We start from the raw sequence: 27,915 nt of genomic DNA, 5'->3' as shown, positions 1-27,915 counted from the left end.
ATATCGCTGTTATCCACAGAACCCTTGAGTAATTAGATCACCAATATGTTGAAAGGAACCCATCACAACAGGACACGTCCATGAGAAATAAGCCCTCTAATTTATATTGTCGCCTGGAATTCTTCTTTTAGTATACACTTTCCTGCTTCTTTACATTTAGGGCTAATTCACACTTTGTGTTCAGTAAAGTACAGCCACGGGAAAGCCTTGCAGACCTTCAGGGTTTTGTTTCTTGAAGAATAAAAGGGCTTTTCAATGAGATGTTTTAAAAACTATGCCAATCTCCTCCGGCACCCAGTGAATAGGAGGCCCAAGCCCCCTTCCCATACTGCCTGTGCAATGTACAGGACACCTCTACATTGCACAGAAAGTGCACACAACCGTGTTTTTCATCTGTTTGCTACCTGTATTTTTTGTGGCTAGCACACTTACCCATTCGTTGTTACGGGACTATGCACAGATCTGTTTTGTTTGCGGTTCCATGTGGCCGTAATGCAAAGTATAGAACATTTCCTATTGGGGTCCATATTGCGGACAAGAACACATGTACACATCCGTATTATTATTATTATTATTATTTTTATTTTTTTTGCAGTTCCTAGTGGCCGTTCTGCAAATTTATAGAACATGTGCTATTCTTGTTTGCATTGCGGACGAGAATAGTCATTTCTATTGATAGGAAAGGTATCTGTATCTTGTGGAACTGTGAATTGCGTACTGAAATACGGAGATGGTCATATGCATGAGGCCTCATGCATTTACACTTCGATCCATAATGTAGAACCATATTGCACACCCTTACTACAGTCCACATACAGCATAGGTATCTCTTGGCACATGCATTTATTTTTATTTTCTGGGGGGCTCAGCATAAAAAAAAAAAAAAACACACGCCTGCATAGATCACTGTACTTGGTGGTATGCATGGCCCATTGAAATACATTGACTCCATGTGTGCAACCAGTGCGATACTGATCCCAAATACACTTGTGAGCTTAAAGGGATTCCCAAACTTTCAAGTGTTTATTAAAATAAAAGCAGGACCTGTCAAGGAAAGTATACTTACCTGCTCCCTGACTCTCGGTTCTGGATCTGTGGGTCCACCGTTGTCTTTATTGCGCTTCAGTCCACGCTTGTAAACTTCTGGCATGAAAGGTGTCTTGGGGCTACATAAAAACACAAGTTGGAGAACCCCTTTAAAGTCTTACTCCAAGTACTGAGCACAATGCTGGGATCAAACATGGAAGTCTGCCCACCAGACATGGACAAAATTTGGGTGTTTTTCAGGCACAGATAGCCGTTGCGTCGTTATCTGCGACTTCGTCCCACTTACGCCAGATCTAAAATTGTGGGCGTGCCGGTCTTAATAAATGTGTCCCATAGTTCTTTGAGAGTATGTGCAGTCAGAAGTGTCATTTTTTTTTTTCACATTTTCTTTACAGATTTTTCAGAACACAGATCCTGAAAATACTATGTGGTCTGTGTTTATCCACATTTTGTTGTGGAAACCTTCCCTTCAGTGGGTGCGTGGTCCGCATTTTGCTGAATATTCTATCTTTTGTAGAACTGATATACATATGATCTGTTTGCTTTCTGCATCCGTTTGTCTGTTCCGCAAAATGATACATGTCCTATACTTGGCCTCAAAATGTGGATCACGGAGCCATTGAACTCAATGGGTCTGCAAAAAATGCGAAACAGGACGGTATCCATATTTCTCCCTGACAAAGCCGTTGGCGAAACACGTTGGGTAACTGGGGGACCTTCATGCAGACAGTGTGTACTTGATGTACTTTTTTCATTGTTCTACTATTTTTGGGCTTGTGGTACCAGTTCATATGCTGCTTATTGTGGAGTCGCTGTGTGTACTTATGTGCCTTGACGTTCAGGCATAATCCACTTGGATATGATGCAACTTCAATATTCCTTTTCCCGGTATCTATTATATTTTATATAAGTTTGTAACTGTCTTCATGTCAGTTAGTCCCCTACTAGTTTTCCTCCTACAATCACGTGGATTCCTCTCATTTTAACTTTTTAACTCATTTTAATTGAGTTTTTAATAAAGAAAATATATTTTTATTTCTTTAGTGGATTATTTTTGGTATAGGCTCCAACACCAATATAAACTGTAGGTTTAGACGGTTTCCATATATTGCGGACTGCAAAATACATACAGTCATGTGCATGTGACTTGATATGCCATGCTCCATAGTCTAGTACTGTATTATATAGCACTGCCAAGAGTGTGTCCAGACATCTAGCACTGCTTCAGTCTTTATACTTAAAGGGGTTGTCTCACTTCAGCAAAAGGCATTCATCATGTAGAGAAAGTTAATACAATGCACTTATTAATGTATTGTGATTGTTCATATTGTTTCCTTTGCTGGCTTTATTTTATTTTTCTATTAAATTGTACGCTGCATGTTTCCATGGTTACAACCACCCTGCAATACATAAGTGGTGGCTGTGCGTGCACACTATAGGAAAAAGCACCAGCCTATGTGCTCCCCCATGGTCCTGGCCACCAGCCAGACCAGCACCTTTTCCTATAGTGTGCAGGCACAACCACTGCTGCTAGATTACAGGGTGGTCGTAACCATGGAAACATGCAGTGTATATTGGGATGGAAAAATCCAGCCAGCAAAGGAAGCAATATGGATAATAACAATACATTAGGAAGGTATTCACTTTCTCTACAGGATAAATGCTACAGTATTTGCTGAAGTGAGACAACCCCTTTAAAGACAGCACTTCAGTCTTCCTATGAAATGAAACAGGTGGTAGACCTTATCATGTGTTGCAGGGCTGAATACCTTCTAAAAACTGTCTGTCCGACGGTAATGTATATACATGCTGTAGGATATTGTTAGAGCCCGCTTAGGCTATCTTCACATGTGCGATTTTCTTTCCGGTTTTGAGATAATCTCAGAGGATCTCAAAACTGGAGGAAAACACTTCCATTTTGTCTTCATTCATTGTCAATGGGGACAAAACTGAACAAATTGTAACGGAATACATCAGAATGCATTCCGTTCCGGTTTGTTGCGTTTTGGGACCGGACACAAAACCTCTGCAAACTGCAGTTTTGTGACTGGTTTGCGAAACTGAACAAGCCGTATCTGGCACTAAAAACAATGTAAGGCTACTTTCACACTAGCAGTTGCCGGAACTGCCTGCCGGATGCGGCAAACAGATATCTTTTTTTCCCGGATCCGTTAGACGTGAAGTACCGGATTCGTATTATCCGGTTTCAAATGGAAAAAACGGATCTGGTATTTACATTTTTCAAAGATCAAATGAACCAATTTCAGATGCAAATTGTACAGTGACTATAAAGGACAACCGAAGGTTACGTTCCCCTCAGATGCTGCCTGAGAAGATAGCGAGGATGATGCCGGACCACATTTAGTTTGGATTTCAGGCTATAATCCTGGTTTCCCGCTGGTGGCGATGTCTTTGAGCCAGACGGCCCCCTGCTATTGGGTGCATCTGATCACTTCTGCCAGAATGAGAAGGGGATCATTTGAAGTTCTGTTTCCCAAACTGCGGAATTATCCGGACAAGTTTTTTAACTACCCTATAGATGACCGTCTCCAGTTTTGACTATCTGCTACTGACTGCTTTCATTGCATCGAAAGACCATTTTCCGTCTAAGTATTTGACCTGCAGAACGGTTAATGCTTACCGTAAGGTAATTATTCATTTTTGGTAAATTTTTATATTTTGCTAGTAACTGTTATTTTTGTATGATTTTCTTTTTTTCTTTTTTTTTTTTTTTAACATAGCTTTTCCGGTTTCAAAGCTGAACCCAGACATATTTCCCTACCCCATTGTACGAAACTTTTGTGTATTTGATACTCTACCCTAGCGCAGGCCAAGGGCTTTAGAGGCTCTACATTAGTATTGTTCACTATGACTTCACCGGTTCCTATGGTCAGGCTTTACCCCTATCTCGACCATTACCCTGCTTTCACACCTGAGCGTTTCTTTTTATGCACGTTTTTTGTAATAGTAAACGCGCGTTTGACGCGCGTTTGTGTCATTGACTGCAGTGTTCTATGGCCACAAACGCGCGTCAAAACGCCCCAAAGAAGCTCAAGTACTTGATTATGCGTCGGGCGTTTTACAGCGCGATCGTACGCGCTGTAAAACGCCCAGGTGAGAACCATTCCCATAGGGAAGCATTGGTTTTCATGTGTTGAGCGTTTTACAGCGCGTTTGAACGCGCTGTAAAACGCTCAGGTGTGAACTTAGGGTCAGAGGACGTTGACTTCACTGTGAGCAATGCTAGCCAGAAGCATACACCCATCGTTCTCCATGGAGAGCCCGTTCCATCACTATATTTCCAAAAAATGTCCTTTTCCCTGTGAGAATAACCACAAAACAAAGGAAAGCATTTGAGCATTTAACGGTGGTATGGCCAGTTTATGGTCCCAAACAAGGCCAACCAAATTATATAGCTTGTATTGTTTTTTTGGTTGTTTTTATTTTCTTCTGATAGATTTCTGGCAACAGGAGAAAGTTTGACGTCCCTCCATTATCAGTTTAGTCTAGAAATATCCACAGCTTCCTTGATTGTTAAGCATACGTGCCGTGCTTTGTGGGAGCAGTTGCATGCAGAATTTATACCACATCAAACCAGGCAACAGTGGATCGAAATTTCAGAAAAATTTGGGGAGGTGTGCCAGTTGAACCTATCAATCCCCAAGCCACTGGTTCAGAGTACTTTTAACTACAAAAAATATTTTTCAATTATATTAATGGCCGTCGCTGTCAACCTCTACCAGGTACCCCCCCCCCCCCCCCCATGCCCTTTGTGTTGGTTGCTGATGAAGCCTTGCAGATGTGTGGCAATCTAATTAAACCTTATTGCAGCCGTGGATTAAACCGGAGCAAACGCGTATTCAACTACCGCCTGACTAAGGCCCAAAGAATGGTGGAATGCACATTCGGCATTCTGGTGGCTAAATGGCAGATTTTCACCAAACCCATTCAACTAAAAATAGAAACTGTTGATGAGGTAGTAAAGGCATGGGTGGTGTTACACAGCTACCTCCTCACTAAAATAACCGCTACATGTCAAGCAGATCCCTGAAGACAGCGATTTGGCCAGTATTGAAAGTTTTGGACTAAGGACCACTGTAGCAGTTCCCAGGATGAGAGACTCCTTTGCTGAATATTTCTGCTTCGATGCAGGAAGTGTGGACTGGCAGAACCAAATGATTTAAATTATTATTATAGGTGAATTTGAATATATTCTTGATGCAGTTTGGTTGCGTGGTTATGTGGGTGGGTGGGTGGGTACAGTAGTGTGTTTGTTGATTTTCAAAACCGGTTTTGTAAAATTGGTTTCAGTTTATTAAACAGTTTTTTATACCATATACTGAGTCTTTATGCATATATTGACCTCCCCACGCTGGAGGAGCGACAAACTTGTGTTGCTCCGCCAGTGTTGGGAGATTATGTCAGACCTGTCTTCTACACAATAGTCCTCTTGTCAACATACTCTCCCCACGCTGGAGGAGTGACACATACTTGTGTCGCTCTGCCAGTGTTGGGAGATTGTCAGGCCTCTCTTCTCCACACTAGTCTTCAACATACTCTCCCCACACTGGAGGAGCGACAAATACTTGTTTTGCCCTGCCAGTGTAGGCAGAATGTGTGAGCACTAGAGCCCTCTATCTCCCTAGGCTGGTGGAGCGATAAATACTTGTGTCGCTCCACCAGTGCAGGGAAAATTTAAGGGTTCAAAAAGAACCCTTTTTTTTTTTTTTTTTTTTTTTTTTTTTTTTTTTAATCCCCCCAACTTGAAAAAATAATATAAACAGAAAAAAAGACTAATTGATTTCCAAAAACATATAACATTTTACTAATATATAAAAATTATCCGAAAATATAAATAAATAAATAAAACATTTTTTTTTATAATTGTCTTAAAACAGGCCTGGGGGACTAGAAGAGTGGGGGGTGGAGGGCAGTGCGCGGGTGGGTTGGGACCCCTCAGTCCTGTTGCTGTTCTGCCACTGTGGACAAATAAGTGCGCATTGGGGCAAGTGCAACAGTGGGAGTATTTAAAGTGGAGAATGGGGCAGGAGATGGAGTTTGCCGAGCTAGGGAAGAGGGAGTGGTGAAAGAGGTTGGAGGATAGTAATGAGGAGGAGAAGGAGAAAAGTGGTGAGAAAATAGCTCAGGGGTTTAGGACTGGGATGGGGATTGGACGTGGAAAGAGGGTGGGGCTGGGAAGGGGGATAGTTGGGGGATGGGGCTGGGAGGAGGAAAGGATGTGGGGCGGTGTTGCACTTGCCACAAGGCACAGTCCACTTGTCTTCTGGCCTCAAACAATTGGTCAGGCGTAAACTGTTCCATCACAGGGAATAACCAATTAAAATAAAATGCATCGGACTCATTTGCAACGTCAACACCGCCCCCTCCTGAAGACGATGCAAATTATCCTCCAATCTGGCAACTCTATTTGTGAATCCCATCAAGGACTCGTAAATGAGCCTCGTGAGATCCTCATAGTCTGCCTGATGGCTCCTACCTGCCCTCTGGCGACACATGATGGCCTCAAATAATGGGGCTAATTGGTCCATCGTATCGTTGCGTTGCCAGAGCGCAGCGGTAGGGAAACATCGGAGTCCTGACCAGTTGCTTGAGCAGGACGAGAGGGACCCGTAGTGGCAGGCTCATCAGGGACCTCCTCCTGAGGAACTTCGGGCGCCCGAGTACTGCTTGATGTTCTGCAAAGAAAAAAAAACACAATTGGCAATTGGATTTCAGTGAAGAACCTCTGGAATAGAGGTAAGCAAAGAGATTTCTGAGGCTACATAGCAAGTTGCATTGCAAAAACATTTCATACAAGTACTGTACATAGAGCCCATACATTCTGTTACTGTACAGAGAAGTGTCTATGTTCTTATAACATACAGCTTCTATGTATAAGTACATAGGAGCTGCTTATATTTCATTTTTTTTTTATTGTTGCACAAGAAAAAACAAACAAAAAACTTTATACTCGCCTAAGGCTACTTTCACACTAGCGTTCGGCTGTCCGCTCGTGAGCTCCGTTTGAAGGGGCTCACGAGCGGACCCGAACGCAGCCGTCCAGCCCTGATGCAGTCTGAATGGAGCGGATCCGCTCAGACTGCATCAGTCTGGCGGCGTTCAGCCTCCGCTCCGCTCGCCTCCGCACGGACAGGCGGACAGCTGAACGCTGCTTGCAGCGTTCGGTTGTCCGCCTGGCCGTGCGGATCCGTGCGGATCCGTCCAGACTTACAATGTAAGTCAATGGGGACGGATCCGTTTGAAGATGCCACAATATGGCTCAATCTTCAGGCGGATCCGTCCCCCATTGACTTTACATTGAAAGTCTGGACGGATCCGTACGAGGCTATTTTCACACTAAAGCTGTTATATGCTAAAATAATGCAGACGGATCCGTACTGAACGGAGCCTCCGTCTGCATTATTATGATCGGATCCGTTCAGAACGGATCCGATCGAACGCTAGTGTGAAAGTAGCCTTAGATGGCGTGCTGCCGACTCCCTTGCAGGCTGGAGCAAAAACGCAAACAGGTAGCTGCGACACCAGCTCCTCCTATATCCAGCTGCACACCAGAAAACCAGATCCGGTGACACAGCAATTTCCGTAACACTTGGTACCGGATCCGGCATTAATACAGCTCAATGGAAATTAATGCCGTATCCGGCAAGTTCAGCATTGTTCTGGTATTTTGGCTGGAAAAAACCCCCAGCAAGCTGCGGTATTTTGGCCGGTCACATACTGTACAAGGGACGGAACGGAAGACATCCTGATGCATACTGAACGGATTGCTTTCCATTCAGAATGCATTAGGACAAAACAGATGCGTTTTTCCGGTATTGAGACCCTTTACCGGATTTCAATACTGGAAAAGAATAACGCTAGTGTGAAAGTACCCTAAGTCAATGGTGCCGTATAATTTTTTTTCGGACAGGAAAAAACTGTTTTGGCGCCCATTGACTTACAATAGTGGTAGTGCCGGATTATACGCTTTCGATTTATTACAACCGCATCCGAACAGAACGGATGCAGACGGTTGTATTAAATCAAACTGAAGCGGTTTCCTCCGGTTTTGTGAAAGTAGCCTTACTTGGAGGGTATGTTTTGGGTTGTCACATATTCCGAGTAATTTTCTGCGGACTGCGGCTTATTCATGAAGAAAATGTGGATGTTTCATGGAGTGGTTTGAGGATCATTTGATTTTATACGGGTCCTGTCTGTTGCTGTTTATACTATGACCCTGTATCCTTTTGGGACTTGTGGCGACTCTTTCACTGTGTAAGGATTTTGGCTAACGTCAGCCGCGTACCACACTAGGATTACTACTACTTCATTGGTGCATGCAGTCTTATTTACTCATCAGACAGAAAGATAGTACAGATACAGAAGTGCTAAGTAAAGAACACCGATTTAGCAGAGATGAGTTTGTCACGTAGCTCATTGTACAAATAGCATTATAATGCATATTCCTAAAATGATTACAGAATATTTTGTACTGTTTTGGGGTATGCTCTGAATGTAGAAATCTGAGGCTATGAAGCACTTGTGATCTGATGCCAGCGTGTTACCATTTTCTCGTTTCAGTGACAGGAATGTCAAGGACCCCTAAGAGGGTCTTCAGAAACTTGGCACTCTCCATCCCTGAAAGATGTGATGGAACCTCTCAATAAAAATGTAACCGTTTCCTAAAATCCCAATCTTTTATCTATAATCCGTCTGTTGCTTTTCTTTTGCTTGTATGGCCCTTTTATATTTATTCTGTTGGAGGCTTGCACTGGGTAGTATTGGTAAGAAATAACCACCCCTTTCTTTTTAGCCGCATGTGGTACGTCCCCCCCCCCCCCCCCCTTAATAGATTCATGAATCTGTGTGCACCAGAGAGCCTGACAGTTCATATTCAGCCTTTTGTCGAGGCAGAGCCAGTAGTGTCCATGTCTGAGCCCATGTGCTCCAGCAACCAATTGAAAAACTGTGGCGCTCGGCACTATTCATTTATATAGCAGACTGCCCGAATCTCCTTCTCCAGCCTTTGTTCTGTCATCTAGAGGATGCTCTACCCTGCCTGGTAACTGAAGGCTTGGACAGCTCACATCTTCTGTCTGCTCGCTGAAGCCTGCCAGCAATGTCATCCCCGGGATCCACTGGGAGCAGCCAAAGAAATTCCTGTAGGTACCACCGCTTGCCTATGGTCTCTTGGGCCACGAGGAGATTTGGTCTAGGGGTGTAGACTTACAGCTGTCCAGAACAGGGCGCTGCACTGCAGTCCTGGCACAGGCTGGTTCAAGAAGCAAGGGTTGTGCGACTTGATTTCCTTTTTTATTTTTCTTTCATTTATTTTTTCACTTTAAATTTTTTTTTTTTTTAACTAAGCCATAGGTAATTTGCTGAAATCCGGACACATGGTATTTCTTGCCTTTTTTATAATTTGCATGCTTGCCTCTTAAATCTAATCCTAGCTCTGAATTGTCGTTTTTGGGGAGGCTTATAGAGGTAATAGAATGTTGTATTTTGCTATTTGACCTTTTGAATCGTAAAATAAAGTGCATAAAATGGTAGTAATTGGATTGTATTGATTTCTTTTCACTGGGCGTGTAATAGGATTTTTCTTTGCCTTCACATATTTCTTTTATTGATGGGTAGTGTGAAACGAATGAGTCCTGGAATGTTGTAGTGAACGATGGTGAATTCTGGCTGCTTGGCCATGTGACCAAATACATTGGTTCCTTTGCAAATTGATACGGGTTTCCTGGTGCCTGTTGATAAGCGCCTTGGTGTTATTTCTTATATTCTCTCTTAAATTAATTATCATTGACCCCCCGTGGGAAGTACCTTTCACTAAAATCACTGCTTGTGCAGAAGCAACAAATAGGGATGAGTCATGGAATACAATGCCACGGTCTACATCTGTGTAGAACGCTTGGAGGAAGCAGCTTGTGCTGGCTAGTGGTCAAGGACCAGATTCAGCATGCCGTGTACGTACAACAGATAGTACTGTCATTCAGAATGTAATGCATTGATACATAGGGGACTTTTTCGCTTTAATTATGTGTTTAATATGTCCCATATGTGTCTGCTTTGCAGCTAGCACGCAGACTCATTCATTTCTGTGGATCTGCAAAAAAAAAAAAACGGACAGCACATGGATGTCATCCGAGTGCTTGCTATCCGTATCCCTATGTCCGTTCTGCAAATTATAGAACATGTCCTATTCTTGTTCGTATTGCGGGCAAGAATAATCATTTCTAGTGATGGGAGTAAGAAAAAACGTGGAGTGCATACGGAAGGTGTCCATATTTCGAAGACCACAACACGATTGTGTGCTTGATGCCTTAAGGCAGGTTTTCGCTTTACGCCATTTCATTTCGATGTTACACTATGGAAAAAATATGGCAGTCAGATTTGGTGAAATGTGAATGGGTTGGAAAAATTTTATTTAAATTTACTACTGTAAAAGAGCATGTATTAGCAAGTGCCACATTTTAACGCAAAGTGTGAACCTACCCTTAAAGGGGTTGCCTTATCAGACACAACCCCTTTCAAAAATGCATGGGGTCCCCCTTTTGGTACCCCTGGCAAACTGATTACTTTGCCAGGCATTTTTCCTGCAGCAGTCTCTGCACAGGAAACGTAGTATTAGGCCTCATATTCTGGCCCGCAAACAGCAGGTCCGCGATATGTGGGCATCGACCGCGTGCTCACCGCATAATGGATGTGGACCCATTCACTTGAATGGATCCGCAATCCGGAGGTGTGGTACGGAATGGAAGCACGGAAGAAATGCGAAGTGCTTCCGTGGAGTCCTCTCCATGCCTCTGCACCGCAAAAAAATAGAACTTGTTCAAGTTGAATGGGTTTGGATCCGTCGCGACAGCTGCACGGATGGTGCCCATGCATTGGAGACCACAAATTGCGGTCCCTAATGCACGGAACGGCCGTGTGCAGGAGTTTTCTAGCTACCTGATATTGATGACCTATCCTCAATATCCGATTGGTGGGGGTTTGACTCCCTGCAACCCCACAAATCAACTGTTGTCTGTAGCCTTCAGTGCCAAATCAGCACTGTGAATTGAGCCGGAAGCACAGCTGTGCTGGGTGACCATTCATTAGAATAGGAGCTGAACTGCGTTAACCCCGTTTTCTGCAGCCTGCAGAGAACAGCTGATGGTTGGGTGTTGGATGCACACCAGTTAGGATCTTGAGGAGGGGTCATCAATATGAGGATCCTGGAACCTCTTTAAAGCCACATTCACACTGAAAAACAGGCATGTGATGTACAATACTGACGCCCCTCTCCTTAAAAACACGAGAGGGACATCAGTATGAAGCACCAGATGGGCATCTTTGGAGCGGTGCTCAAACCACATAAATTCACCTCCTGGTGCTCCAATAGCTCCTTAGCATATTTATGAAAGTTCAAATTTCTCCACAATACTATTACCTACAGATGAATGGTAGCTATCATTTTAATCAGCATCAGCAACTCTACCAGGTTATATGCCTGGTTGTATAGGGTTAATCCAGTCCTATATCTTTTGTTTTTATCCAGCTCAAGATATGAAGCTAAATTCCCCCCCCCCCCTTTAACTGGTATGATCTTAGACCAGGCATGTCCAAACTGCGGCCCTCCAGCTGTTGCAAAACTACAACTCCCAGCATGCTCTAATAGCTGTAAGCTATCCAGGCATGCTGGGAGTTGTAGTTTTGGAACAGCTGGAGGGCCGCAGTTTGGACATGCCTGTCTTAGACAGTCTGCAGGAGGATGGGGCACTGGGGGAGCTGACAGGCTGCAGTCCAAAGAGAAAAAATATATAAATTTGGCAACATCAGATTTGTTGTGACCCATATAATAAAGTTATCATGTTATTAGACCACACAGTAAACACTGTAAAGATAAATCCCACAAAATAATGTTAATTGCAATTTTTTATCTTTCCTTTTAAGAAAAAATAAATAAAACTACAACTCGTCCCACAAAATTCAAGCTCTCATTCAGCTAAATTAAAGAAAAAATTTAATATGACCGCTGGAAACGAGGTCATGTCACTAAGGGGTTAAAATGCACTTGTGTTCCCTGAGTTGTGTGGCAACTATATTCACTTGACACATTTTCGGGTGGGTTTTCCCAATTTTAATATGACTGTTAAATGGGTTTTCTGGGAATATGAACTCTTAGGCCCCTTTCACACGGGCGAGTATTCCGCGCGGATGCGATGCATGAGTTGAACGCATTGCACCCGCACTGAATACCGACCCATTCATTTCTATGGGGCTGTTCACATGAGCGGTGATTTTCACGCATCAATTGTGCGTTGCGTGAAAATCGCAGCATGCTCTATATTCTGCGTTTTTTCACGTAACGCAGGCCCCATAGAAATGAATGGGGTTGCGTGAAAATCGCAAGCATCCGCGGATGCGGTGCGATTTTCAAGCACTGTTGCTAGGAGACGATCGGGATGGAGACCCGATCATTATTATTTTCCCTTATAACATGGTTATAAGGGAAAATAATAGCATTCTGAATACAGAATGCATAGTAAAATAGCGCTGGAGGGGTTAAAAAAATAATAATTTAACTCTCCTTAGTCCACTTGCTCGCATAGCCGGCATCTCCTTCTGTCTACATCTTAGCTTTGTGTAGCAACAAGGACCTTTGGTGACGTCACAGTCATCACATGATCTTTTACCATGGTGATGGATCATGTGATGACTGTGACGTCACCAAAGGTCCTTGTTACTACACAAAGCTAAGATGAAGACAGAAGGAGATGCCGGCTACCCGAGCAAGTGGATTAAGGTGAGTTAAAATATTTTTTACTTTTTTTTTAACCCCTCCAGCGCTATTTTACGAAGCATTCTGTATTCAGAATGTATTATTTTCCCTTATAACATGGTTATAAGGGAAAATAATAGCAATCTACAGAATACCGATCCCAAGCCTGAACTTCTGTGAAGAAGTTCAGGTTTGGGTACCAAACATGCGCGACTTTTCTCACGCGAGTGCAAAACGCATGACAATTGTGGCGGAACGCCACTGGGCATTGGAGAGGACTGGCTACCCGCCTCCTACCTGCTGACTATGGCCCCTGGTAAATTTGTACGTTTGAATGCAATTTGGGCATGTGGTGTTTTGTGTTGCTGCTGCTGGCCCTTTGGGGACCATCCGTGGACATGTGACTTTTGGGAACAATGGCCTTTGAGACTGTGTAGCAGATTGCATTCGGGCTGTCTTGAATATTGTGTATGTTGTTATGGGTTCGGTTGGATTGTGTTGCGATGTATTGTGGGCTGTGTGTATCTTGCTCTTGCTGTGATGTTAAAGGCATTGCTGTTCTGTGCCTCTTCTCCTCCCCCTTTTCCTGTCCCTCCTCCATCTCCCATCAGCCCTTGCTATTGTCGGGCCCCACCCTTCCTTGTACCATAGACCTCCATGTGCCCTATTGTATGCAAATGAGGCTGTTGGGGGGGTTTAAAGTAGGTGTGCTATGTCTAAATAAAGGCAGTTCCTGTTTTAACCCTCAAGGTGAAGTGTCATCTCATTCTTGGGGGAGGATTTATTGCATGCTGTCCCAGTTTGACTGCTAGGAGTGTAAACCTATTCGTATGGTTTCCTATTCAACTGTCTACAGCATTCATATGCTTGAAGAGGATTTATATGCTGCTTCGGTTCGGTGATTGTGGTGTCTGCCAGAGTGCTTGGAAACCTCAAGAAAACGCTAGGAGCATCCAGCAACGGAGGTACTCAGTCGGGGTGCCGGGTGATCCGTTACAACAATGTTTTGCACTCGCGCGGAAAAATCGCGGGTGTTCCCGCAACGCACCCGCACATGTTTCCGCCACGGCCGTGTGAAAGAGGCCTTAAGGGAAGGACCCTTGCCTTAACAAAATGACACAAGGTGACACATTACCGCTGAAACCAGTCATTGGCTGCAGCGGCTTGCGTCACAAGGTCCTTGGCCAGGCCAGAAGACAACAAGCTGGGGGACTGGAACGGGAGCGGGTAAGTATGACTCTTTAGGGAGGCAATGCAATATAGGGGCTTCCCCCGTTATACCATTCGCTGTATGGGATAAATATTTTTATATTAGTACAGGCGTTTTTGGATGTGGCAATACCCATGAAGTTTACTGTTTTTATTGTTTTTATGTGCCAATTTTTTTTTTTTCTAGGAAAAACGGGTGATTTTAATTATTTCTTTTGTGTTAACTTTTTTTTTAAGCCCCTGTAGAAAGCTACAATATTCAGTAGTTAGATTTGTTTTAGCTTATACTGTAATTCCATAGAACTACAGTATAAGCTCAATTTGCAGTTATCCTATGTTGGCCTGCCACCTGCAGCTCTAATACGCTGGGACTCTTCAGAGAGACTCAGTGCATTAGAATCAAGGACCGGCTTTCCTAGTCGCCGCATGACTGAGCCGGCCCTTTTTTTTTTTTTTTTCACGCTTGACCACGGCATCTAAAGGGTTAAATGCCTGCGATCTGCAGACATTAGCCGCAGGCCTCTGTTGGTGAGACCCTCCAGCTATAGTGCCCGCTGTGCTGATGAGCGAGCGCCATGTTTAAAGTCCCTCCTAGAGCTGTACATGTACGGTGCTAGGAGTCTAATGTTTAGAGTCACTGTTCTTCACACAATTTCATTTGATCGAGAATGGTGTAACTAACAAATTTCTAAATCACTTCATTTAAAAAGTATGCCTGCTTCCACCTGGAAAAAGAAAAGCTGTAAAGTCATGGCCACTAGGGGTCCCACTTCCACCTAAGTTGCAGTCTACTGCCTGTTGTTAGGCAAGATCCGTACCTGGAAACAGAGATTCAGAGGACAACTGAGAGGAAGTTGGGGGGGTGTTGGAACTCTGAGATCATAAGTCTGATAAACAACTGCTTCTGAACACAGGAAACTCGTGCCTTTCTGTAAGTGTGCTTTATCTCTCCTTATCAGCTTTCTCAGATTCCTAGAAGAAAACATAGTGGGAAGTGAGGTCACTGCATACAGTACTGACAGAAGAGAGACACCCCTGCTTGTGATAGAAATGCATCTAGGTGTGCAGCTGAACAGAGAATAATATGGCTGAAAGAGACTTTAGGAAGTCCAAACATAACTGTTCCTTTACAGTTATGATTGTACAAAGAAGCACAGCCATTATGCAAACTTTTTTTTTTAAACTCAGGTATGCTTTAGGCTAGGGCTACACGACGACATGTGTTGCGCGGCAATAAGTCACAACTACACTGCAACATATGTCACGTGACATTGATGTCACACCAATGTCGCGCAACAATTGCCATAATGATAGTCTGGTGTCGCACTGCGACATGCTGCAACTGCGAAGCAACAGTCGCATAAAAATCCATATTGGATGGATGTTTTGCTACTGTCGCAGGCGCAGCATGTCGCAGTGCGACACCATAGACTATAATTATAAAAATTGTCGCGCGGCACATCTCGTCGTGTAGTCTTAGCCTTAAGGGCTATTCCTCTGAAACCCTCTTGACATGTATCAAACATCTAAAGAAGTGTGACTGTAGGGTTCAGGCAGTACAGAGCCCCACTGATCAACAGAACAAGTAGTTTTTGTACCCTGTGCCCTGTTCTGTTACGCTACATTACAAAGAATAGAAGGTATGTGAACTAGGAGGCAAAGTTCTATGACATTAGAATTTTACCCAAGAGTGATGGTTTATAAACGGTGCTTCTATTTTAGTTTTTCTCATACAATGTGTATCATTGTGAGAGTGGAAAATGAACAGTTTGTCCAGAAATGCCGTAGTATATGCACGTAGCCTTGCATATAAAGGGCATGCAAGATCTAAGTACATGCATACTTCCTGTATATTAGAGACATCTGTGACCCACGCAGGTGGAACTGTGGCCTTTCTGTTAGGCTAGGTTGAGGACTTGTATCAGTTTGACAGGCATACATCTCGCCAAATCTCCATTTCAGAGATGGCAAATAAAATCATCTCTTATTGTGTGGTAATTTATGCATGCTGATAAAGAAACGTCTTGGGAAATTTCACGAGCACTAAGTCTGTGTGTGTGTGTATATACAGTATATATATACAGTATATATATATATATATATATATATATATTATTTTTTTTTTTTTTTTTTTTTTTTTTTTTTTCACATTATAAGAATCACCACTCACTAAGGTTTCAGGAAAATAAGAAAACACATTTTTCATCAGACTTCACATCATACCCCCATGTTGGACCTCTGATCTGACCCCCATCAAAGATGAATAAACTTACTTCTATACATGCCATTTGCTGAAGTGAGACGGCCCCTTTAAGTCAGGACATCAGAGATAAGAGCTACACATGAACTGGACAGATTCAAAGAAAACAGACTGTACCAGCTTGCAAAACAGACAAATTTTTAACCCTTGTATCTCAGAAACGGATAAACATTTTTTTTTTTTAATAAAGACAAATTAAACAATGTTTTCTAGACCAAAATGAGTAAAATAAAAATATAATGAATGTTATTTATTGCCATAACAAGGAGCTAAATTGTGTGTTCTAAAATGCGCTATAAAGATATTCCAACTGGGTAAGAAGATAAGGAAACATCTGTTCTCATGCTGCCAAACATAATTGGCTTAAAAATAAGATTTAAAAAACAATGCATGGTTCACATATTCACATTGCATTATGTTATTTTTGTATTTTTAAAGAAGCACTCCAGAAAACCTTCTTTGCCTATGTAGTACAGCATTGGCTTTTATTAAAGGGGTTTTCCAAGAGTGATAACCTATCATCTGGATAGGTCATCAGTGTCTGATTGGTGGGGAACGACACCCGGGACCCCTACCGATCAGCTGTACGAGAAGGCATCGGCGCTTGCAGTAGCGCGGTAGCCTTCTCTCTGCTCCCCAAGCACAGCATAGCCCCATTCGCTTCAAAAGGGCTATGCTGCACCTAGTCCATGTGACCAATGAACGTAAAATCACATGGCCTAGGAAAAGCTGGAGAAGACTACAGTGTTACTGGGAGTAATAGGTATTGTAACCCCACTGATCAGATAAATCATGGCATTTATATTTTTTTTGTCACGTAATTACCCCCAAAAAATTTGAATAACAGTGATCAAAAAGTATATACCCCAAATAGGTACCAATAAAAACTACAGTTCATAGTCTTTCCATAGGCTTCTGATCTGTGCCTCCGCTTTGCCAAAGATGGAACATCTCCTATCTTTTGGCCGTATCTTGCGATCGTGGACCCATTTAGGTAATGGGTCCGCCTCCACAGCACGGAATGCACGTGACAAGTGCCTGTATATAGCGGACCCACCATCATAAAGACATTTGACAAGTCACAATTGATCAATCTGGGGTGCATCTAATTTAACATATGTAACTATGTTCTTATTTTCAGATCTCTAAGATTGGTGTAAAAGCATAAAGAGTTGAAAAAATGGCATATACCAAAATGTCCGTTCTTGTTTTCACAAGAATTCTGCCACAAGTGACATAATAAATTCTCCCTGCATCTTACAAAAAAATTGCTGGAGTGCTTCTTTAAAGAGGACCTGTCACCGCTCCTGATATGTTTATTGTAGTAACTACTTGCATTCCCCATGTAATAACAATTCCTTTGTTATTTTGACTAGAAGTTATGAATGTATTGCCAGCAGCTTGCTGTAAAGGTATAGATGGACATTACCAGTTGGGGGTGTGTCCCTGCACACTCTGACACCAGCAGCATTGATTGGATAGAGTCAGTCACAACCACTACTGGTAACACCCAGCAGTACCTTTACTGCAGACTGCTGGCAATTTATTTTTAAACTTCTATCAGGAATAATATACATGGTGGTCCATTTATATGGATACACCTTAATAAAATGGGATTGGTTGGTGATATTAACTTCCTGTTTGTGGCACATTAGTATATGTGAGGGGGGAAACTTTTCAAGATGGGTGGTGACCATGGTGGCCATTTTGAAGTCGGCCATTTTGAATCCAACTTTTTAGTTTTTTTTCAATAGGAATAAGGTCATGTGACACATCAAACTTAATGGGAATTTGACAAGAAAAACAATGGTGTGCTTGGTTTTAACGTAACTTTATTCTTTCATGAGTTATTTACAAGTTTCTGACCACTTATAAAATGTGTTCAATGTGCTGTTCATTGTGTTGGATTGTCAATGCCACCCTCTTCTCCCACTCTTCACACACTGATGGCAACACCGCAGGAGAAATGCTAGCACAGGCTTCCAGTATCCGTAGTTTCAGGTGCTGCACATCTCGTATCTTCACAGCATATACTGTGCAGCACCTGAAACTATGGATACTGGAAGCCTGTGCTAGCATTTCTCCTGCGGTGTTGCTATCAGTGTGTGAAGAGTGGGAGAAGAGGGTGGCATCGACAATCCAACACAATGGGCAGCACATTGAACACATTTTATAAGTGGTCAGAAACTTGTAAATAACTCATCAAAGAATAAAGTTTCGTTAAAACCAAGCACACCATTGTTTTTCTTGTGAAATTCCCAATAAGTTTGATGTGTCACATGACCCTCTTCCTATTGAAAAAACAAAAGTTGGATTCAAAATGGCCGCCATGGTCACCACCCATCTTGAAAAGTTTCCCCCCTCACATATACTAATGTGCCACAAACAGGAAGTTAATATCACCAACCATTCCCATTTTATTAAGGTGTATCCATATAAATGGACCACCCTGTAGAATGGCTCAGCATAGAGTCATAAGAATAGATGCTCCAGAATTTGTATTACAGGGGGAATGCAAGTAGTTAGTAAAACTGACATGTCAGGAGAGGTGACAGGTCATCTGTAATACTGGATTTGTATTACTTGTTGTGTTTATTGTACATTTTTACCTACAGTTTAACTACCTGCCAAAGTCCCTTAGACTATATACGTCCAACATATATCTCTACAGTCATGTAGAGATCGCAGCTGTGGGAGTAGGGGGCCTGCTGTCAGTCACAGCTGGGCTCTCCATAGAGACGGCAGAATTTTTTTTAATTTTCCCATCCCTGCCTTCCCCAATCTCACTATTGAGCGTGGTCTAGAGAGATCAGGGAAGGACAGTGCTGCTTCCTGCTCTGGTCCCAGCGGTCCGGTGTGACCCCTGGGAGTCTGCAGAGCTGGCCTAGTCTTAGCTGGGAGACCCTCTGGGGAGTTAGTCCGAAAGGGGGGAATGGCCTGGAAGTGGTTAATGCCATAGTCTAGTTATAGGACGTTTCTGAACGTGGATGCCAAGGATTTAGGAGTACTTCTGCTGCTTGTGGGGAAATGTGCAAATGGAAGCAGGTGCTCTGTTATTTGCCGTTAGCAAACTAGTGTAAGACATATATTTAATGTACTGTCGCGCCCTAGAGGTACTTCGAGGTAAACTTCCATTAGCTTCTAAACAGTATTAATTAAATGTAAAGCAGTTCTGCTGAGAACATTAGTATATTAGAAGCTGTGAAGTAATGGGGGAAGAGACTCCAGGCCAAAACTAGGAAATTCTAATGGCACAGCGTGTACAGTATATTTTATAAGAAATTGGTAATATGGCTGACTTCCTCACATGGGGTTACTCATTTTTTGTCTGGTTTCACACAAGTGTCACGCTCCGGACTTGCAGTGCATCACACGTCCTGAACTTCCAGCACTGTCAGGGTCGCATAGCATTATATTGATTTATGATGCTATGTAACCCTTACAGTTCTGAAATGTATTGTAGAACACTGACAGCATTATGTCAGTTTTATCCAATACATTCCACAGCGGGTGATGCTAGGGAAGCTCGTTCCCTCACGGCCTGCTGTTGGCAAGCCCCCCACCCCCCCCCCCCTGTTGCCAGAGGGGTGAGGAGTACCCTTTTTAAGTTTTAAGGGCTCTTTCATAGGAGAATGTTCCTTGCTGGAATCACGCTCCATGTGAGAGAGAGATCATGCTGTCTGAACTACAGAAGCGCACAGCATTATCATGATTGATAGTTTGATAATGCTGTGTGCCTTTGCCTGACCTTTCTGTAATGGAATCATAGTGACAGCCTTATGTCAGTATGCTTCCTTACAGAAAGGTCTGATAGAGGCACACAGCATTATCAATAATGATAATGCCGTGCGCTTCTGGAGTTCAGACAGCATGATCTCTCTTACCTGGAGCGCGATTCCCACAAGGGACACACTTGTGTAAAAAAGCCCTAAATGTAGAAGAAAAAAAAATATCTGAAGGGAAAAAAAACTGGAAGTCTCTCCCAGGATTTAAACCTGGGATTTCTGCATGCAATTCCATAAACTTATCACAAAGCTATAGCATTACCACATAGAGGTGCGTGTTTTTTCTATGCTTATAAGCTAACACATATTACTGGTGTCTTTCGAATTATATATTATATGGTTAACAAAGCAGTAATATGTAGATTAGCTTTCTGAGCATATGTCATTGTGGTGAAGCTAAAGTACATAGATGCTAGGACACAGCTCTGCCCTCAGCATGTCTAGCCCCATCAATCAAGGGGAGGGGGAGTGTGCAGAGCACAGGGGGTATCCTGTCTCGTGGTGTTCGAACCTCTCATTTGCATGTGAATAAAAACACATTTCTATGCAGCTGTTTAGCATACAGACAAAAGAAAGGTATTGTTTTAATCGGCATGATGAGCCCTACCAGCCAGTATGACTGGTTTAATAAGGTTGGACCTGGCGACAGAGCAACTTAACAACAGTCTGTAAACCTCTGGGAAGTGAGGAGACCAATCACTGGAGTTTTGGGAGAGGACTGTTGTCCCATTCTTGTCTGATGTAGGATTCTAGCTGCTCAACAGTCTCGGGTTGTCTTTTTTTGTTTCATGATGCGCCAAATGTTTTCTATTGGCGAAAGGTCTAGATTTCAGGCAGATCATTTCATCACCCAGACTCTTTCTGCGAAGCCATGCTGTTGAGATGGATGCAGTATGTGTTTTAGCAATGTCTTGCTGAAAGAGACCTCTGGATGGATGCATATGTTGTAAAACCTGCCATGGCTGCCATGCCATGGGCATTAATGCAACCCCATAACATCAGAGGTGAAGGCTTTTGAACTGTGTGCTGATTACAAGCTGGATTGTCCCTCTCCTCTTGGGCCTCCAGAACACGGTGTCCTTAGTTTTCAAAAAGATTTGATTCACATTTTGATTCATCTATCCACAGCCCAGTTTTACCAATGCTCAGTCCATTTTGAGCATTGGCCCAGAGAAGACGGCAGCGTTTCTGGATCACTTTGACCTATGGCTTCTTCTTTGCATGGCACAGCTGTAACTTGTATTTAAAGATTGCACTGTGAACTGTGTTCACACAATGATTTTGGAAGTGTTCCTGAGCTCCTGCGGTACAGAATCATGCCTGTTTTTAATGCAGTGCCGCCTGAGGGACTGTAGATCATGAACATCCAATATTGATCATCAGGAATTTCTCCAGATTCTTTGAATCTTTTTACATTATGTACTGTAGACGATAACACATTCAATTTTTCATTGAGAAACATTTTTGTGAAATTGTTCCACAATTTTTAGATTTAGTTCTTCGCAGATTGGTGAACCTCTGCCCATCTTTGCTTCTGAGACACTCTGCCCCTCTAACATGCTATGTTTATACCTAGTCATGTGACCTAGTAGCAAATTGCTCCTGTTTGTTTTTGATTAGTACCAGATTGAGATGTGTTGCTGCAATCAAGTTCTAAATGGTTTTTTTTTGTTAGTTTTTTAATGAAAAAGTAAGATGTCTCACTTTCAACATCTGATATGTGTTATATGATATGTGTGAATTCAGTTTGGGTCTGAGATTTGCAAATCATTGCATTCTGTTTTTATTTACAGTTTACACAGCACCCCAAATTTTGGGGAATTGTGGTTGTAAATACCAAAGACAATGGGGGTCATTTATCAAGACAGGCATTTGTACGCAAGTCTTGATATCACCCTATGCTGCCAGTGGATGCAATTAATTTGTGGTGAGGCACATTCCTGGCCATAGAGTAAGAGCAACCTCAGGCAGTCCGTGCCCCTAGATTGAAATGTACACCAGCTCGTAGCTGGCATACATTTCAGTTATCATTTGTGCCAGAAGATTGGACCCACCACACCCCCTTTTCAGAATGTGGTGAGGACAACATAGAAATGCCACTTGCATCTAAATTTCGAAGTTTAAAAAGTCACAATTTGCTACTTTTTGGTGGAAGTTTCTGACATATGGGGCATAGTAAATGGCTCACAATACCTCAGGGATTGTTTTAAACTTCTTGACAGACAGATGAACGTAACCTAAGAACACAAAATGTTTAAAAGGGTTGTCAAGCCTTTTTTAAGTGAAGACCTATGTTTAGGAGGTCCAACACTCCACACCCCTGCCAATCAGCTGTTCTGTGTAACTCCTTAGGGATAGGCCATCATTGAAAGAAAACTGAACATCCCCCTTTAACACAGACCTGTCCATAGGCTAGGCCTGTTGCCCAACAGCACAACTATGCTATAGCTGCATCATACACGAGGATGTAGGTAAACTACCTTATTTCCACTCGGCGAGGTGTCGGACATCTCGGCTCCAGGACCATTTCTAACTCTGATGTAGAAATGCTGGTTCGCTAAATCTTTTACCGTGCTAGGTATTGTATTTGTGCTTATATAATGCTGCATTACATATCACTCCCATCTAATACAGAAGGCAATCGGGTATTCTGTAAAAACAGCTCAGCATCTCTGGAGACCTTTATTCACAGGTAAATTAATGACCGCTCTGACTTTAAATGTCAACTACAGTTGCTGCTTCTGACCTTTTAGCATGAATGAGCATCCTTATTTTCCTGGACACGTTTTTTTTTTTTTTTTTTTTCTCATTGTCAACCTTCTAAAAGCAACATATTATGATCTTTCTATAAATCTGCCTTACAATCTTTTTGATAATGTTCATTGGCAGTATTTAGACATGAGCTGTAATTTGTAATGTAATTGCTTACTATTGTAAATGTGTAGTTATTTTTCTACGGCTGTCATATTACAGGTCCGTAGAGCTCCGGGGTTGTTCAGAGCCGCAACAAGGCATGTGTGCATGAGTGCTTAAAGGGGTTATCCCATGACTAATGTAAAAAATGAAAAGCAGACATCATATAGTACATGACAATCTCTTCCTAACAAAGCAAGAACCAGCCCTGTACCTCACATGGATCCAGAGATCTCCACATTCATTGCTCTGCTGGATTTATATCAAGCTGGCAGCTAAGGGGGCGTGTCCATTCTGCTGCAGCTAAGGGGGCGTGTCCATTCTGCTGCAGCTAAGGGGGCGTGTCCATTCTGCTGCAGCTAAGGGGGCGTGTCCATTCTGCTGCAGCTCGAGGGGAGTATCTTCTGCTGCAGCTAATGGGCGTGTCCATTCTGCTGCAGCTCTCCCTATCACAGCTCAGGAGGCAATCTCGCTGAGCTGGACAAAGAAATAAGAGAAAAAAAACAGCAGGTGCCGCCATATAACTCAGTGGCTATGCTAAATGTCCAATTCCATGCAATTCCAATTATCACGTATCCATAGGATATCTTCTTGTTTACAGAAAACCCCTTTAGAAAGGGTTTGTCTAGTGGGATTTTTTAGGGGAAGATATTATTAGCCAGACCTTGCTCCCCCAGTGGTCACTCCAGGCGTATTGTAGTGGTAGATGGACAGGTGGAATCCACATGAGCACGAGAAACTCTTGAAGAGCTGCTCTCCATCTTGGCTCATAGATTGGAATCTCCTTTATGACGTCCATGTGCCCTAATAGAAGGTCGCTGACCACAGTATACTTAACACATGATCAGAAATTATCTGTACGGAAAGTTGCAGGGATTTAAATTTTCAGAATATGCACACGTTAACATAGGCCTTATTCACACAGTCAGTGTTCGGTCAGTGATTTCCATCAGTAATTGTGAGCCAAATCCAGATATGGGTCAAAAACACAGAACGGGTGCAGATCTTTCCATTATACCTTATCTCTATGTAGCCTCTGCCTTTGGTCTTTGCCACTAATCACTAATGAAAATTGCTGGTCAAACACTGACCTATGAAGAAAGGCCCCTTTAGACCGTCCGATGTTTGGGCAGATTATCGCTAACAAAAGCTTATTAGCGATAATCTACCGGTGTAAAAGTGCTGTGAAATGTACGTTCATCGAGTAATGTGATCATTTGTGCGGACACCTAAATCATAGTTTGGCAGCAGATCGTGCCATCTACACAGCACTCTGCTGCTGGCAAACAGTGATTGTATATCGGAACGAGCGATCGCCTCCTCCCCAAACTGTGGGGGGATCGCTGCATGTAAATACAGCAGTCTCATTCATTGATGAGCACGCAATTTTCGATAAGGAACACTTCCTGACAATCGTCTGCTTAGTTTAGTGTAAGGTCACCTCCACATGAGTACGGGGGGCACGCACATAATTTCCCTGTGGATTTATGTGTGTTTCTGCAACTTATCCACACCAAAATCCGCCATTTCTGAAGATAGTTTTTGGTGCTTATTTGATGGTGTTTTGCCACATATCTCACCATTTCATTGAAAAGGGTGAAATCTGCAGCTAAAACCGCAAACATAATCGACATGCTGCAGATTTGGAAATCCACATGGCAGGTCAATTTCCGCTCAGAAAGAATTTGTGCACAGAAAAAAATTAGCGATTTGCGTAATCTTATATACTTTGCCGGTACTGTAATGCGCTTTGTATTCTGCAATGTGTGCAGGTGACGTAAAGGGACCTTTAGGCCTTAGGCTACTTTCACACTCGCGTTTTGTGCGGATCCATCGTGGACGGATCCGTTCAGATAATACAACCATCTGCATCCGTTCAGAACGGATCAGTTTGTATTATCTGTAACATAGCCAAGACGGATCCGTCTTGAACACAATTGAAAGTCAATGGAGGACGGATCCGTTTTCTATTCTGCCAGATTGTGTCAGTAAAAACGGCTCCGTCCCCATTGACGGAAAGCCAAAACGCGAGTGTGAAAGTAGCCTTACTGATAAATCTCGGGCAACAATCTGATCTCCTTCATAACTGTGCGATTGACATCTAGACCAGATACAATTGTGACAAACTCACAGCTCTAGCACAGTATTTCAGCCCCTGGGTTTTAATTAATGTTTCTTTTCACTGAAAGCAAGCAGAAATTGAGATAATAGCAGGAATGATACAAAGTATATTCGAAAACTGCAGAACGTTCTGCCATGATTTATTTTATACATCCTGATTCATTTACCAATGTATGAAAGGTATGTTGAAAGATTAGGTCTAGCGAGTTTCCGACGTGTATAGAATGATTGTCTGCAATATGGATGTAAATAGTGTAATAGAAGTCTAACCACAGTAGCGGTATATTTTTTGATAAATATATATGTATATATATATATATATATCGGTTTAACGGCTTTGGGTATCACTCAGGGATGCCTCTGTGCAGACTGAAGTAACTGTGGCCTAGCTGCAATTATAGTGAATAGGTCTTTTGTGCTATGATGGCCAACGTCCCCCCAGGACTTTTGGGGGAAATCCAGGGCACAGTTAGACATCCATTAGACAGTATATCCGTTGCCTATTTAAGTTTGGATGGAGATGAGATGTGACAGTGCAGCTGCACATTTTAAATGGTAAAATAAGTGAACAGACTAGAAAATAATTGTGTAGGAAGAGTTGGTTAAAGTGACAGAAAATGTTGACTTCTTTGTACTAGTGCACAATCTGGATGTGGAAGTGTATTGTGTTTTACGTGGCTAATAGTATAGCTTATTGTGTAATCTGATATAAATGGGTGTCACGTTTTACACCGCTTTCTGTTGTTCCTCCATAGATACACTTCTGTCAGCAGGAACAGTAATCGAACACTGCTCTGTGATCCTGCTGGATGTTACTCGCAACCAGATATTCTGCCAGTCCTTCTATTGCTCTAATTGGACGAAAAGGGTTGGTTCATATTGGTCATTTAGTTTATAATGCCTACAGATACATTTTTGCGACTCTTTTGTCAACTAAGTGACGTCCCCACTAAGTAGCGACAGTCCTGATGGGTCCAGTGATCACTCATCAGCAGGTATTAAAAGGGTTGTCCTGACTTTACTGTGAACCGTGTAATGGAGAGAGCTCACTGTTGTAATGCTGCTCCCATTTTAGTGATGGCCTCCCTCCGTTACGCAATTGACGGTGCTGTGTAGTAACGGGGCCAACTTCACATGACTGAGCTACACCTGAACAGCTGATTAATTGGGGTGTGGGCGATCATCTAGTGATGTTCTGTGCTGAGGATAGGTCATCAATCGATAAACACTGGACAACCCCTTTAAAGGGGTTGGCCACTGTACATTTACAGTGCCTTGCAAAAGTATTCACCCCCCCCTTGACTTTTTCGTATTTTGGTACATTACAGCCTTTAGTTTAATGTTTCGTTAATCTGAATTTTATGTGATCGATCACCAACTTACACTATTGTGTTCTGAAGTGAAATGAGAAAAATATATAAATAAAACTATTGTTTAGAAATAGAAAACAGAAAATTGGCATGTGCGTATGTATTTACCCCCTTTGTTAGGAAGCCCATAAAAAGCTCTGATGCAACCAATTACCTTCAGAAGTCACATAATTAGTAAAAATGATGTCCAACTTTGTGCAATCTAAGTGTCACATGATCTGTCATTACATATACACACCTTTTTTTGAAAGGCCCCAGAGGCTGCAATACCTAAGCAAGAGGCATCACTAACCAAACACTGCCATGAAGACCAAGGAACTCTCCAAACAAGTAAGGGACAATGTTGTTGAGAAGTACAAGTCAATGGTAGATGGAGCACAATCAAATCTATTATAACCAAATGGAAAGAACATGGCAAAACAGCAAACCTGCCAAGAAACGGCTGCCCACCAAAACTCACGGACCGGGCAAGGAGGACATTAATCAAAGAGGCAGCACAGAGACCTAAGGTAACCCTGAAGGAGCTGCAGAGTTCCACAGCAGAGAGTATCTGTACATAGGACGACAATAAGCCTTACGCTCCATATAGTTGGGCTTTATGGCAGAGTGGCCAGAAGAAAGCCAATACTTTCAACTAAAAACAAAAAGGCACGTTTTGAGTTTGCGAAAAGGCATGTCGGAGACTCCCAAAATGTATAGAGGAAGGTGCTCTGGTCAGAAAATTGAACTTTTCAGCCATCAAAGAAAATGCTATGTGTAGCGCAAACCCAACACATCACATCGCCCAAAGAACACCATCCCCATGGTGGTGGCAGCATCATGCTGTGGGGATGTTTTTCAGCAGCTGGGACTGGGAAACTGGTCAGAGTTGAGGGAAAGATGGATGGTGCTAAATACGGAGATATTCTTGAGCAAAACCTGTACCACTCTGTGCGTGATTTGAGGCTAAGACCTGGAGGTTCACCTTCCAGCAGGACAATGATCCCAAACACACTGCTAAAGCAACACTTGAGTGGTTTATGGGGAAACATGTAAATGTGTTGGAATGGCCTAGTCAAAGCCCAGATCTCAATCCAATAGAAAATCTGTGGTCAGACTTTAAGGATTGCTGTTCACAAGCTCAAACCTTCCAACTTGAAGGAGCTGGAGCAGTTTTGCAAGGATGAATGAGCAAAAATCCCAGTGGTAAGATGTGGCAAGCTCATAGAGACATATCCAAAGCGACTTGGAGGTGTGATTGCCGCAAAAGGTAGCTCTACAAAGTATTGACTTTAGGGGGGTGAATAGTTATGCACATTGACTTTTTCTGTTATTTTGTCCTATTTGTTGTTTACTTCACAATAAATATATTTAAAAAAACATCTTCAAAGTTGTAGGCATGTTCTGTAAATTAAATGATGCAAATCCTCAAACAATCCATGTTAATTCCAGTTGTGAGGCACC

The 27,915-nt window shown here is 42.6% G+C and overlaps 1 protein-coding gene across 3 annotated transcripts in view; it reads left to right on the top strand.

Annotated features, from left to right (window-relative positions):
- DTNBP1 (dystrobrevin binding protein 1) overlaps positions 1 to 27,915 on the top strand; it is a 134,622-nt gene that overhangs the window by 74,372 nt on the left and 32,335 nt on the right. The gene's annotated exons all lie outside the window — the stretch shown is intronic.

This window comes from Bufo gargarizans, chromosome 5 (assembly GCF_014858855.1).
Source record: "Bufo gargarizans isolate SCDJY-AF-19 chromosome 5, ASM1485885v1, whole genome shotgun sequence".
Classification (NCBI taxonomy): Eukaryota; Metazoa; Chordata; class Amphibia; order Anura; family Bufonidae; genus Bufo; species Bufo gargarizans.
The sequence above is the reverse complement of the archived record's forward strand: the minus strand, read 5'-3'. Positions and strand labels throughout refer to the sequence as shown.